Below are 15,757 nucleotides of genomic sequence, written 5' to 3' on the forward strand. Positions count from 1 at the left end.
TTTTCTGAACTTTGTAGAGGATCAGCTTTTATTAAAAATAGATATTAATCTAGGCCTGCCTGACACCCACCTTTGAGATCTTTTAGAGAAGAGCAGCCAGAGACAATGACAGAAAGAAGAGGGTCAGCCTTGTTTGGTTCTACTTTCCAAAGACAGTTTGCCAGAGGGGGAAAAAAAAAAGGCATAAGATGTTATACATTATGGGTGTGCTTTTTTACACATACCTTACTGAAAATGCTTATGGAAGTGATATCAGGAAGTGACACAGGAATTAAAATTAATAGTTTCTCGTTCTTGGTAAACTTATAATTTCACTTTCAGTAGTGGTGTCAGAAACAACCAACTAAGTACATTTTGTCTATATTAGTATGCAGTCTTGATATAATACTGGAATACTTTATAATACTGGAATACTGGAACACTTTGGGAAGTTATTTTGTTAGAGATTGAGAACTTCTATTTGCTTGATAAACATTTTCAAGTAACTCCTGGAATATCAAGGTCTGGATTTGTTCATGTGTCAGAGTTGCCAACATTATTTTTGTTTCTTAGGCACTCAGCACTGCTTGGAACTCAGCTGGCTGATCTTCACCTTCATAACCAGCAGCTTAGAGGGAAGATGAAGAAAGAAGGGAGCACAGTTGGTACAGTACACAGCTGTTTGCAAATTTAACCTAATGAATAATAATTTACAAAATCATTACAATAGCTTTTGCCACTTCAGGACAGGTTCATTTTCTTCCACTAAAGATAATATGGGAATAGGTTGGGATGAAACACTGTCCTGGATTTGTGAGATAAGAATGTATTCTATTTGCCATCTGTTGGAGGTGGGGGGCAGTTATCTTATCTCTTCCAAGAACAATGTCTCCCTCCGGGGAGATGTCTCCTGCTAATGGGCCATTAAGTGACTCACTGCATGACTGATAAGGTACATCATCCCATTGTGAGATGCTCCACCCAGAAGGAGGAACCAAGTATTCCTACCTGCATAAAATAAGCTTGGTCTAAGCCATCGGCCCAGTTTTCTTCACTGGATTCCCAGAGGAGCAGCCATCTTCGCTGGATTCCCAGAGAAGCAGCTTCTTCCCTGCTGGATTCCCAGAGGAGGACCAGGCCCATCTACTCTATCATCAGACCTTCACAGAGAACTATACCCTTCTACAGGATCTCTGCTTCAGCAGCATTTCATCTGCCACTGCAGGAAGCACAGCCACCATCCAACTGGACTTTTACCAACACCCTGACTCCTCAGGGTGTCAGGTTTTCTGACTGTATCAGTAGTTTTGTTTGTACTAATTACATTTGTTGTTCTTTTTTTCTATTTTAGTTTTTTCTAGTAAATAACTATTATTCCCATTCCCATACCTTTGCCTGAGAGCTGTTTTTTTTTTTTTTATTTTGAAATTGTGGTAATTCGGAGGGAGGGAGGGGGTTTACCTTTCCCACTTCACAGGAGGCTTTTGCCTTCCTTTACAGACTCCTGTCTTTTCAAACTAAGACAGATCTTGGCGCCCAACGTGGGGCTCGAGGGCATTGAAAGGAAAAAGAGAATAATAGTTCTTAAGTAATCTAATTGTGTGTACTGATATAGAAACATCTTTGAGTGTCACCATGTGGTCTAGCTTACCTTGGTTTGGGTGGCACGTGATCGTGGCTGTATTTCTCCCATTTGCAGGCCCTTATCTAGATATGGGTCCTATAACTAAGGCTACTGTGGCTGTTATCCAGTTTGGCTTATGGGTTAATAAGGTGAGGAATTCATGGATCTTTAACTTCCTCTGGAAGGCAGGTACATGGATTCAGAGCTATCATACACTAACTGTGTGTTCTTGGGGTTACCTTAATAATGGTACCTATTGTGAAGAAATGACACCAGGGGAGATTTTCTCCCAACCTTTTAACCATTTTTTTGGGTCTGCTCCACCAGTTTTTGAAGGGTTAAGATCCACTCTGAATGCTAATGATGTCATACAATGAGTGGTGTTGTTGATATGCCTGTTATATTTAGCACTCAGAGATAAGGGAAGATTAACATGGAGAACTACCCTGACACCTGCCCCAGAGACTAGAGATGCTGCTGTTCCAGAGCCTGACCCTGCCCCACAGTCTGTCTCAGAAATGAACCACCCAGATTGGGTGGGGGTTCTAGTTAAGGAGATGAGTCAAATGCTGAAGGAGTGCATTTCCCCAGCTATTGAGAAACCCTCACTTTGTCTTCAAGAGGGACAGCCAAATAGTACAGCAGTGGAACCCACAGGTGTTACAACTGTCCAGGGTCCAGCCGAACCACAAAGGCAGTCACAGCCAGCAGCAGTTGCCCCGGTAGAAACAAGGAGGTCTAAGATGAAAGCTGAGCACCCAGATAAGGATAGGAATGGAGGAACCTCACAACCCACAGGGGAGCCAGAGGTTGCAATCATCACCGAGTCCCTGAGGTACAAAAGTCTCCGTAACCTGCACAAAGACATTGTGCGACGGGGACGTGAGGCTTATACTACCTGGTTACTCCGGGTCTGGGATCTTATGGGTACAGGCGTGCAGCTGGATGGTGGTGAGGCAAGGAACTTGGGACCCTTGACCCAGGACTCAGGTATGAATCAGATTTTTGTAAGGGAGCCAGGGTCTCTTTCTCTCTGGGAGCGGCTTTTAATGAGTGTCAGAGAGAGGTTTGTCCACAGAGAAAGAATGCAGGAGCACCACCATAGGATGCGCTGGAAGACCCTTGAGGAAGGGATCCAACAGCTGAGGAAAGTAGCAATATTGGAGGTACTCTTCGGGAGGGATGGACAGCATGACAATGACCCCGACAAAGTCAGGTGCACAGGGCAAATGCTGTGGAGCCTAGCAAACCTTGGGCCATCTCAATACACCACTTTTATTGCAACAATTGATGCAGATACTAACCGAGAGACCGTGGGTTCTGTTGCCAACAAGCTGAGGAATTATGAGAGCATGATCAATGGCCCAATGCAGGCTCATATCTCAGCTGTGATTAAGGAGTTCAAAGAGGAGATGAGGGAGATAAGGGAGGAGATGAAGAAAGTTAATGCAGCCCCTGTGCGAGTTACAGGCCCCAAATTCAGTGCCCAACATTCCCCAGCTAGAGACAGAGGGTACACCCCAAGGGCCAATTTGTGGTTCTTCCTGCGTGACCATGGGGAAGACATGGGTAGGTGGGATGGGAAACCCACTTCTGTCCTGGCAGCACGGGTGCGTCAGCTCAAAGAGGGAAACTCTAACCGAGGAACTTCCACCAAGGTGAAGGTAGCCTCGACCTCCCATGACCGAGCTGCCGGGTATGATGTGTCAGATCCCCTTGAAGGAACCTCTAGTATGTATGCCCAGGAAGGGAATAATAACCAGTGTTAGAGGTGCCCTGTCTCTAGCCAGAGAGAGGCACGGGAAAACCGGATCTTCTGGACAGTGTGGATCCGATGGCCTGGCACATCAGAGCCACAAAAATATGATGCTTTAGTTGATACTGGTGCGCAGTGTACTTTAATACCATCGGGACAAGTGGGGGCAGAGGCTGTTTCCATTGCTGGTGTGACAGGGGGATCTCAGCAACTGACCCTGGTGGAGGCCGAGGTGAGCCTGACCGAGAAGGAGTGGAAGAAACATTCTATTGTGACCGGCCCAGACGCTCCATGTATTCTAGGCATAGACTTTCTCCGGAACGGCTATTACAAAGACCCAAAGGGACTCAAGTGGGCTTTTGGAATAGCTGCTGTAGAGGCAGAGAACATTAAGCAGTTGAACACCTTGCCTGGATTATCAGAGAACCCGTCTGCAGTAGGACTCCTGAGGGTGGAAGAGCAACGTGTGCCAATTGCGACCTCGACAGTGCACCGCCGGCAATATCGGACAGATCGAGATGCTGTGATCCCCATCCACCGGATGATTCGTGAGCTGGAGAGCCAAGGGGTGGTCAGCAAAACTCACTCACCCTTCAACAGCCCCATCTGGCCTGTGCGCAAATCCGACAGAGAATGGAGATTGACTGTGGACTACCGTGGCTTGAATGAAGTGACTCCACCGCTGAGCGCTGCCGTGCCGGACATGCTGGAACTCCAGTACGAGCTGGAGTCCAAAGCAGCAAAGTGGTATGCCACTATTGACATTGCTAACGCGTTTTTCTCCATTCCTCTGGCAGCAGAATGCAGGCCTCAGTTTGCTTTCACGTGGAGAGGTGTGCAGTACACCTGGAACCGACTGCCCCAGGGGTGGAAACACAGCCCCACCATCTGCCATGGACTGATCCAGACTGCACTGGAAAAGGGTGAGGCTCCAGAACACCTGCAATACATCGATGACATCATTGTGTGGGGGAGCACAGTGGCAGAGGTGTTTGAGAAAGGAGAAAAAATCATCCAGATTCTCCTGAAAGCTGGTTTCGCCATTAAGAAGAGCAAAGTCAAAGGACCTGCCCGAGAGATCCAGTTCCTTGGAGTGAAATGGCAAGATGGACGCCGCCAGATTCCCACTGAGGTCATCAACAAGATCACGGCGATGTCTCCACCGACCAGAAAAAAGGAAACACAAGCTTTCCTGGGTGCCATAGGATTTTGAAGAATGCACATTCCCGAGTATAGCCAGATTGTGAGCCCTCTCTACCTGGTTACCCGCAAGAAGAACGACTTCCACTGGGGCCCTGAACAGCAGCAAGCCTTCACCCAGATCAAGCAGGAGATTGCTCATGCGGTAGCCCTTGGCCCAGTCAGGACGGGACCAGAGGTGAAGAACGTGCTCTACTCTGCAGCCGGGAACAATGGCTTGTCCTGGAGCCTTTGGCAGAAGGTGCCTGGTGAGACTCGAGGCCGACCCTTGGGATTCTAGAGCCGAGGTTACAGAGGGTCCGAAGCCAACTACACCCCAACAGAGAAAGAAATCTTGGCTGCCTATGAAGGAGTTCAAGCCGCCTCGGAGGTGATTGGCACGGAAGCACAACTCCTCCTGGCACCCCGACTCCCGGTGCTGGGCTGGATGTTCAAAGGAAAGGTTCCCACTACCCACCATGCCACTGATGCTACATGGAGCAAATGGATTGCCCTTATCACCCAGCGTGCCCGTATTGGAAATCCGAATCGCCCTGGGATTTTGGAGATAATTACGAACTGGCCGGAAGGTGAAAACTTCGGTCTCACTGATGATGAGGAACAGGAACAAGTGACAAGAGCTGAAGAAGCACCACCATATAACCAACTACCAGCAGAGGAAACATGCTACGCTCTTTTCACTGACGGTTCTTGTCGCATCGTAGGGATAAACCGAAAGTGAAAAGCAGCCGTATGGAGCCCCACACGACAGGTTGCACAGGCTACCAAAGGAGAAGGTGGATCGAGCCAACTCGCTGAGCTCAAGGCTGTTCAGCTGGCCCTGGACATTGCTGAAAGAGAGAAGTGGCCAAGGCTCTACCTTTACACCGATTCGTGGATGGTAGCCAATGCTCTGTGGGGGTGGCTGGGAAGGTGGAGAAAGGCCAACTGGCAGCGCAGAGGAAAACCCATCTGGGCTGCTGATATATGGAAAAACATTGCCTCTCGGGTGGAGAAACTAACAGTGAAAGTCCGTCATGTAGATGCCCATGTCCCCAAAAGTCGGGCTGATGAGGAGCACCGAAACAACGAGCAAGTAGATCAGGCAGCAAGAATAAAGGTGTCAAAGATAGACCTAGATTGGCACCATAAGGGGGAGTTGTTCCTGGCTCGATGGGCCCATGATGCGTCAGGTCATCAGGGCAGAGATGCCACCTACAAGTGGGCACGAGACCGAGGGGTGGACCTAACCATGGACAGCATTTCTCAGGTTATCCATGACTGTGAGACGTGTGCTGCCATCAAACAGGCCAAGCGGGTGAAGCCCCTATGGTATGGTGGACGGTGGTCCAAGTACAAATATAGGGAGGCCTGGCAGATAGACTACATCACACTGCCCCAGACACGCCAAGGCAAGCGCTACGTGCTGACCATGGTGGAAGCCACCACTGGATGGCTGGAGACCTACCCTGTGCCTCATGCCACCGCCCGGAACACCATCTTAGGCCTGGAAAAGCAAGTCCTGTGGAGACATGGCACCCCTGAGAGAATAGAGTCGGACAACGGAACCCATTTCAAGAACGGCCTTATCAACACCTAGGCCAGAGAACATAGTATCGAATGGATATATCATATTCCCTATCATGCTCCAGCTGCCGGCAAAGTTGAACGGTGCAACGGACTCCTTAAGACCACCCTGAAGGCACTTGGTGGTGGAACTTTTAGAAACTAGGAAATGAACCTGGCAAAAGCAACCTGGATGGTCAACACCCGAGGGTCCATCAATCGAGCTAGTCCTGCCCAGTCTGAACCCGTGCACACAGTAGATGGAGATAAAGTCCCTGTGGTACATATGAAAGGTATTTTAGGAAAAACTGTTTGGATTAATCCCACCTCAGGCAAAGACAAACCCATCCGTGGGATTGTTTTTGCTCAAGGACCTGGTTATACTTGGTGGGTAATGCAGAAAGATGGAGAAACCCGTTGTGTACCACAAGGAAACCTAGTCTTAAGTGAGAAATGGGTGTAAGATTTCATTGTGATGCAGATGGAAATAGAATAAGGGGTGGATAATGTCCTGGATTTGTGAGATAAGAATGTATTCTATTTGCCATCTGTTGGAGGTGGGGGGCAGTTATCTTATCTCTTCCAAGAACAATGTCTCCCTCCGGGGAGATGTCTCCTGCTAATGGGCCATTAAGTGACTCACTGCATGACTGATAAGGTACATCATCCCATTGTGAGATGCTCCACCCAGAAGGAGGAACCAAGTATTCCTACCTGCATAAAATAAGCTTGGTCTAAGCCATCGGCCCAGTTTTCTTCACTGGATTCCCAGAGGAGCAGCCATCTTCGCTGGATTCCCAGAGAAGCAGCTTCTTCCCTGCTGGATTCCCAGAGGAGGACCAGGCCCATCTACTCTATCATCAGACCTTCACAGAGAACTATACCCTTCTACAGGATCTCTGCTTCAGCAGCATTTCATCTGCCACTGCAGGAAGCACAGCCACCATCCAACTGGACTTTTACCAACACCCTGACTCCTCAGGGTGTCAGGTTTTCTGACTGTATCAGTAGTTTTGTTTGTACTAATTACATTTGTTGTTCTTTTTTTCTATTTTAGTTTTTTCTAGTAAATAACTATTATTCCCATTCCCATACCTTTGCCTGAGAGCTGTTTTTTTTTTTTTTATTTTGAAATTGTGGTAATTCGGAGGGAGGGAGGGGGTTTACCTTTCCCACTTCACAGGAGGCTTTTGCCTTCCTTTACAGACTCCTGTCTTTTCAAACTAAGACAAACACACAGGTTGTTCTTTTTGCTTTTGTTTGCCCTGTTTGCATCTCTGTGAGCAAAACACGTATTCCATTTGGGAGCCTGAACCACAGTCTCTACAAGGACATGGTATCAGAAGAGATACAGTACCTCAAAATACAAAAGCAAAGAGCATAATATGGCTGCTTTACACTGAGCTTTAAATTAAAAAAAAACAGCAGCAGCAAGCCCTGTAACAAAAAGAACATTAAAGTGCAAATATTTTTATTCTCATTGGAAGCAGCATTGTACCTGTGCATAGTTATTAAGGTTAATTTGCATTGTGGATGGTCAGTATTTAGTCATTGGTGTTGAATTTTTGTCTTTGGTTTGAAAGGTAAAGGACAAGGGCAAATGGAAGTCCAGTTTGTGGATCAGTTTGGCTTTCATACAGTTACCTGCTGTGGTTATCTTCCACAGGTAAGTTGTACTTCATCAGACTGATAGAATTTTAAGTTTACCTCTCTTTTCCTTGGGTGACACAAAGGGTCAAAATTGTCATAATGTAAATGAAGGAATTTTTGTGGAGCCATGAGTAAGAAAAAGAATGGTTTATCCTGCTAAGAAAAGTAGTGCTTTGGACAGCAGTTATTTCTATATACTTACATATATAGCTGCATTGGGCACTGATTTGTGTGTCTCTAATAGATCTTCAATTTATTATTTATTTATTCCCCCAATTTAATGTTTTAAGATAACATTCAATTAAATGGCAGCACTTAATGTCCTGGATGGTACCAGCACAAAGACTGTGTGTTCCTCAAAAGGTTTATTTGGGAAAGAAGAAAATTTGCCTTTTTTGTGGTGTAGGACTGACATCTGCAGTCCTGTTCCTTCAGGTGAACAACTGGTGCAGTGACTGGGTGAGTTTCTTTGCAAGACAAAGGATTCAGCCCCAGATGGACCTGATTGAAAGAAGCTCAGGAGACAGGGGAGCAAGGGAACTTTGGGCACAGCTTCAGGTACAAGCAATTCTTCAGTTCTCATTATAGTGACAGTTGTGTATCAGTTATCTAGATTTTATTTTCTTAAAACAAAGTTCCTGTTTGTTGGTTTGCACCAGGCTCTGTTGGTAAGAGACTCCAGTTTCTGGGGATTAAAATGCCCTTTATTCTAAGATGTGATGGCTTGTGCCACATCACCCTATGCTGACCCTATGCCAGAGTGAATTCCAAAGTGCTAGATAGCACTTTGCCTTACTGTGTGGGAACTCTTACAGATGGAGATCATATTTCTCACTCCCTGGAACACTTGCATGATGAGAAACATACATAAGCAGTTCTGTTCAACATTGTTGATTTACTGTTTGCATCTGGTTAAGTGACTGCAGTTTTGGCTCTTTGGGTACTTCCTCGAGGTTGCTGAGAGATGCCTGAGCCTTCTAATGGTGCACTGGTGGTGGCTGTTGTTACTAAATCTGGTCAATATTACAGCCCCAAATGCAGTTTTAAATTATTTACTGTCTTCCTAAAAGAGATTTGGATGACTATTCTGCTGCTGGCTTTTATGAAAAGCAGGAATCCTCTGGATTTGCTCAGCATCTTTGTTAACTTGGTCCTGTGCTGTTTGAAGTTACAGGTTTATTTAACTGACTTTTAAAAAGTTTAAAATATGCAGGTGAACCTCTACATTTCAAGGTGAATGGTTGTAGTAATTTACATGTCTTGCTTTTCCCCCCTGCAGCTGAAGATGCCCAGTTTTTTCTGTGGTGTAGAAATCGTTCCTTCTCTCCTGCATGGGGATCTCTGGGGAGGAAATGTAGCTGAGGATGATTCTGGTCCAATTATCTTCGATCCAGCTTCTTTTTATGGCCATTCAGAGTATGATCTTGCAATAGCTGGGATGTTTGGTGGCTTCAGCAGTTTTTTTTATTCTGCTTATCACGGTAAAATGCCCAGAGCTGCAGGGTTTGAGAAACGCTTGAAGCTTTATCAGCTGTTCCACTACATGAACCACTGGAACCATTTTGGTTCAGGGTACAGAGGGTCTTCTATAAACATTATGAGAAACCTTGTAAAAGAGGTTACTGCTTAAGCCAAATACTTCCTGTGCCGTTTGGAAAACCTCCGATTTGCTGGTGCAGCTGAAGGTGTAATGCTGTTAAAAAACCCCTCTGAGATCCTTGACCTTCTTGCTCAGCTGAAGACCTTAGAATCAGTGAGTCCTACTGAGTAGCAGGTGTAGCTTGCTACACTTTTTAGGATAGTTGGGAATAGCTTAATCATGGAAATACCTGCAGAAGGAGCTTATTCCTTGCACAGTGGATAAACATCTCAACATCCAGAAAGTGCTAGAGATTATGCAAAGTAATGCAAATAAACATTGAGGAGATGCCTAAGAAAGTTGCTCTTTGTGTTTTGCTGTGTCTTTCCCCCTCTGTCATCTGGTTGTGAGCATGAGAGCAATGTTAACAACGTGGTTTGAAAGCCAACAGGAAAATAATGTAACAGGAAATGTGAGAATGGATTTGGACTTGCTATTTATCATCACAGAATCACAGAATGGGTGAGGTTGGAAGGGATCTCTGGATGTCATCAAGTCCAACCTCCCTGCTTTAAGCAGAATCCTGTAGAACACATTACTCAGGGTTGTGTCCAGAGGTTTTTAAAGACCTCCAGTGTGTTGCTAATGTGATTCTTCTGGATGGAGGCTGTTGTCTTATAAAGTGATGGGAAATTTTGGTGCCTCCTGGCATGCCTGTAGGCTGTTCTGTGTTCTGTTCTTGTAGGCTGTTCTAGTTCTCTTCTTTTTTTTGGATTATGTTTTTGTCCAATAGTGTGCATTCTTACAGAACTCTCCAGCTAAGACACTTTGCATGTACACACCTGGTGGAGGTGTATTCTCTCACCACTGCAAACAGAAGATGCTTTTTGACTGTTGTCAGTGCCCACACAACAATGTCATCTGGTCATGGTTCAGTGTTCACATACATTGACTGTGGCTTTAGACTACAGGTGTCATAAGCTAACATTTCATTTCAGTCCTTGTGGAGAAATATTAAAAGACAAGTCTGAGCAAAGAGAAGTGTCCATGGCAGCAGTAGTCAACCAGAAACAAACTGTAGCCCCAGGGACACTGAGGGAGCTTTGTGTGCTGCCCTGAGAGAGGCAGGAAACAAAGGATGGAGTGGCATGGAGGAGTTGTGGCCATGCTCTGTTTAAAGCAAGGCAGCCAGTGAGAGCTAAGCCAAGGAAGGGCCTAACCAGTCACCAAAGGCTGAATTTTGTTTCATTGGCTTGAGAATACATAAAACTTTTTACACCTGCACATGCTAATGAAATAAAACCTGTACACACTTCACATGTGTGAACTAAAGTCACTCTATCTCCATGTAATCATGCAGTGACATCAGCTGGAACTTTGTCATTTCCCCACCCCAAAGAAAACTATAAATACAACACAGGAGGGGAGAGGGGTCAGAGGAGGCTTGCCCTGTGTGTCCTGGGGTGGCTGATGGGCTGTACCCCCTGCTTCTCCACAGGGGCGCCTGTCAGTTAATGTTTATTCCAACGGGATTCTACTGCTTGTGCTTTCTCATGGCAGTGTATTTATCAATGATCGTTTATGACCCTTATTCTGTCACAGTGACCACACTGTTTATGCCTCTGACATTGGGAATGTGTGCATTCTTAATGCTGTACCTTTGTGCATCTGTGCTGGTGAGAGTTCTAATGCAGAATTAGAGTTCTGCACTGTTCACTCTAAAATACTATTTATGAAGTATTGTGAAGGCAGTCAGACTAAGGAGGGGAAGATGTAGACACCTCTGGGCCCAGTACATCTGTGGATAACCTGGAAAGCAAGGGGGTCTTCCTTTCCTAGATTTTTTACATCACAGTCCCCACTAAGTGCATGTGCTGTAGCTCTTGTGGTAAGAGACATGAAACTGAAGGAGATAAATATGAATTCGGAGGACAGCACCTCACCAGTGTCAGAAGTCCTTGATCATAGTTTCACAGACTATGGGTTTTGCCTCTAAAGTGTTAATACTTAAATTGTTCTCTTTTTGATATAGGCTGGTACTGGTGCTTCTGTGCAAGCCTCTGTACCAGTAGGTGAGAGGGGTGCATGATATCTAACGTGCACTTTGAGTGTTGGAGAATTACTTTTATTAGCTAAAAGGGCTTTGCACTGGACATTGGCATATTACTGAGGGGTTTTTTGGGTGCTGGTTGTGCAGTTACTTACACAAAGTTTGGAGAAGCTGTTACTTCCTACAATTTTTGCTCCTTAATTGTGCTATTTTTCTCACTGGCTGTTTGACTCTTCCTGCACAAAGTCTGCTTGATAAAATAGGTTTTACTTTTACCTTCTTGATTAAATAAAAGTTTCCAGTTGATTATGATTGTTTCTGTTTCCTAAATTAAAGCCTTACATCTTGTGTTTCTTGGGGAGTTGCTTGCTCTGACCTGCTGAAAGTCACTACTGTGAGAGAGTTATGATCATCAGAGGTGTTTATGGGAATATGCATGGTCATGGATTGGTCTGGAGCAGTGTGTCACTGTAGAAAATGTGTGTGTTGTTCATTACAGTGCAATTACAGGACCTACTCTGCCTTCAAATTTTTATGTATTTTACCAGTGTGTGGATGCTGATGATAAAATGTTGTCTGTGCCTTTTTCCTCAGTCCATTCACCCAAACTTAGTGCAGATGATTGAGGAAATGCTCAGGAGCTTTAGCCAGCAGTCAGCCTTGTTAGATCCCTTAACTGATCCATCTTCCTCCATAATAAACTTAGAAGTTATTTAACAAGATTATTCTCTTTACCAATCTGCCACAAGGATGTTGATTTTTCTAAAATACCAAATATTTTTTTATTATTAGCAGGGCAAAATGAATATGAAAGTGGATTTTCTGTCAGTCTTAGATGTGAGAGAAACTCACTGATAAACAGTAAGTGTTCAGAGGTGACCTTTTCCTAATAGAACTGAATAAAAAAAATTTTGTCATTTAAGAAAATTTGTGTTATTTCCAGGTTACACAAATGTAAATAATTGTATTTAGAGTGTTAATTTAACGGACATTGTGCTCATTTTTTCAAAGCTGTTTTGTGCTGTCATTAAAATTGGAAGCATATAAAGAAGCAAACAAATGGGATGTAACAGCAAGCTCCCCTTTTCTGTGGATCCCTTGTCTTTGAGCCCTTCTAGACAGCAGTTGAATCTGGGGATGGAGAAGGGAATGAAATCTCTCCTGAAGCCAGAGTGCTGGCTCCTCAAAAAGAAATTTCAATTCTGTAAGTTAAATTTTTAATACATTTTGTGTAGTTCTGCAGTGCTCTTAGAATCCTTTCTCCTTTTTATTGCATTAAGTGTTCTAGGCATGCCTTTGTTAGTATTCATCTTTTTCTCTCACAGTTGGAAGATTGTGTCCTGCTTCTCATCCATTCCTCTGTCTTGGCTTCCTCTGTAAGTTCTTAGTCTTATGAGCACATTTCCTTGTATCCATGCTCTCATTCTGTATGTCCTGGTCCTCTATCATAATTTTACTGACTTTTCATTTCTGTTTCAGCAAGGAAAAGGGTAAAAAACTGAAACAAACCAACCACTGGGTTTTTCTGGAGTACACAGTGTATTTGTATTTTTTGTTGTAAGCACTTATAATGTTCTCTAATAATAGTTCCAAGTCTTTTCTCAAGATGTATCACACCACATGCATAATTTAAACTGAATTGTGAAATTAATTCCTTGGGGAATTATATGTTGGGCTGGGACATGATTATGCATAATATCAGTAATGTCAGTTTCTGCCTTGGAGAAGAGTTAGGGGAAGGGAAATATGGAAATTGAAACTTATTGGGGTACATAGGACATAGAGCACTACAAATTTAATTAGCATAGCCAGTTTGATAACCAAAATGTCTTGGCAAGAACAAACAGAGCTTGGATCAAGAAGATTGGATCAAGACTGCCCACAGGAAAAGAAGATTTAATCAACTTCCGCAAGCAAGAGATGTTCAAAATGTGTAAGTTTGTTTGTGTGATGTTTAACCCAATCATTGTAGTAAAAAATTACTAGCCTTCCTAGAATGGTATATAAGCATATGTAGCTCACAGTAAAAGATGAATTCTCATCATCTGTCTCTTTCTGTTATCAATAGGAACTCAATGGGAAGAATCTTAGGAAAATGCAGGTTGGGACTGATCTCAGAAGGTCACATGTTTCCATCTTCTCATTAGAGCAGGATGAGCTACAAGGACAGGCCAGGTCACTTAGGTGTTTGTCTGGTCTTGGAACCCTCCAAGAATGGAGTCTGCACGACCTCTCTGGGCTTTACTGTAATTTTTTTGAAGATACCTCTCTGCAAGGACCTGCTTTCCTGTTGAATTGCTTGAGTTCCTGCATGCCCAGCATTTCAGTGTGATTTCTCTTTTCATTGCTGATGATTGCCACCACCTGTAAAAACTGCCTGCAGATTCAAAGGTTGCATCCCAGTGCTGTAGCACTCTAGTTCAGTGCTGTTCCAAAATAGATCTAGTGATTAAAACTGCAGTGAGGCTGTTTTAACAGAATTAAAAGCAGGTGGAAACTGGTATAGAATTAGCTTGTCCTTAGGCTTTGAATATGACAAAAGAAAAACTATTTCTTGAATTCCTAATAGTCCTCACTTGTCAAATATTTTTGTAGCATCTCCACCTGGCCCTGTCCAAGCTCCATCACAAACCCTTTATTTTGTTTTGCACAGTTTCTCTCTGTGCAGTCATGCCTTCTAGCATTGGTGCAGCTTCTGTCTATGTACAACTCACAGATCTGCCACCCTTTTCTCCTTCTGTTGGAATTGAACTCTCCACCCAACATTTCTCAACCAGGACCTGTTTGACACAAAAATATTAAGATTTTATGTTTCCTTGCAGATTAGTAGTCCTCAGTCCCAATTTGTCTGTTCAGTATGACTCCCTCCTCGACTTTTTACTTTAACTGACTGTTGCAGAGATTTTTGACCCCATGTGACACTGCTGTATTGCTTTTTTTCTAAAATTTTCATACCAAGCTATAGCTAAATCCTGCATTTATCAGTAAAAATAAAATATTGAAGCAAAAATCATGATCCATGCATTCAGGAGCTTTTTCTTTTTTCTGTGGGAGGCCTTAGTTAATCCACCTGAAATTAATAGAAATTGTTTCATGAGATATCAATAAAACTGGACTTGCTACAAGTGTCCATGTTAAGTTTCTTTTACTTCTTTTATACCCAACTCCCACCCCTTTCTCTCCCAATTCTATACATCTTCCTATATTTGTCTTTTTTTTAAATTCAGGAAGTGTGAAGTGTGAGAAGAGACAGAATGAAAGACATCACTGAGTTGTATTTTTAAGGTACCAACAAAATATTAACAGAAAGGACTGAAAAAATATTACTTGTTATTGTGTTGTATTTTAGAAATAAACATGAATCACAAAGTGACTATGGCTTTGGGTTAGTTAATTTCAATTTTTATCCTTATAGGTTTGATTTAAACAATGAGCAGAGTAACTTCATGCAGAGGACTGGCAACACAGCCAGAAGAGTATTGCAAAAGCACAACACTATCAAGGGATAAAATTACACCTTTGGAGTGCAATGCCATTAATTAAAAAAAAAAAAATACTGACAATTACAGCAGAGGAAAACTACTCCTTTAAAAGTTACTATTTCAGAAAATGAAACAGAGGAAAGTTATTTCTGTTTAACTAGTGTGAAGATCTGTAGTTTTAAAAAACATTTGTATTGCTTTATATTGTAAGATAATAACATTACAAAAGTTTTCATTAACTAAGATATGTTAATATAAAGTGAAATTATTCTCTAGATAGAAAGAACAATGCATTCCACTTATTCTTAATGCCACACTCACACTGTGTTTTTTAAAGGAGATAAAAAGATAGCTTTACTTTGCTTATGATGCATCCTACACCTCAACTCTAACATGGAGAGGGAACATCTTTTCACACTCATGCCTAAGTTTGCATGTCATATGTGCTCACAGCAGTCAAATAATGAAAGGAATTCTTCACTTTGTGAATCCAAGATTAAATTCTAAATTGTACCATCTAAGGACTAATTTTATGATCATGATCCCCTGCTTTCAATCAGACAGGATTAAAAAACCCAACTGTTTTTCAAGACAGAAAACATGATACAGTTTCTGATATGATGATACAATTTCTATACTAGAAAGTATGTGTCTCTTCCATTGTTACCTTTTATTGTTTACACATGTCTTTGGTTTAGCTGTGAGACCTACCTTAAACTTTCAACTTACTGTAGATATTGCATCCTACAAATATTTAGAAGCCAGGAAACTTTATGGGCTTCAGATTGCTGAGTCTAAGTTAGGTACATGATACTTCTGATAGTATGATATCTAAAAAGTCACATTAAAATATGATCCATCAGTTTAACTAAAACAAGGTCAAAAAATAACC

This window comes from Zosterops lateralis (assembly GCF_965231275.1).
Source record: "Zosterops lateralis genome assembly, chromosome: Z".
NCBI lineage: Eukaryota > Metazoa > Chordata > Aves > Passeriformes > Zosteropidae > Zosterops > Zosterops lateralis.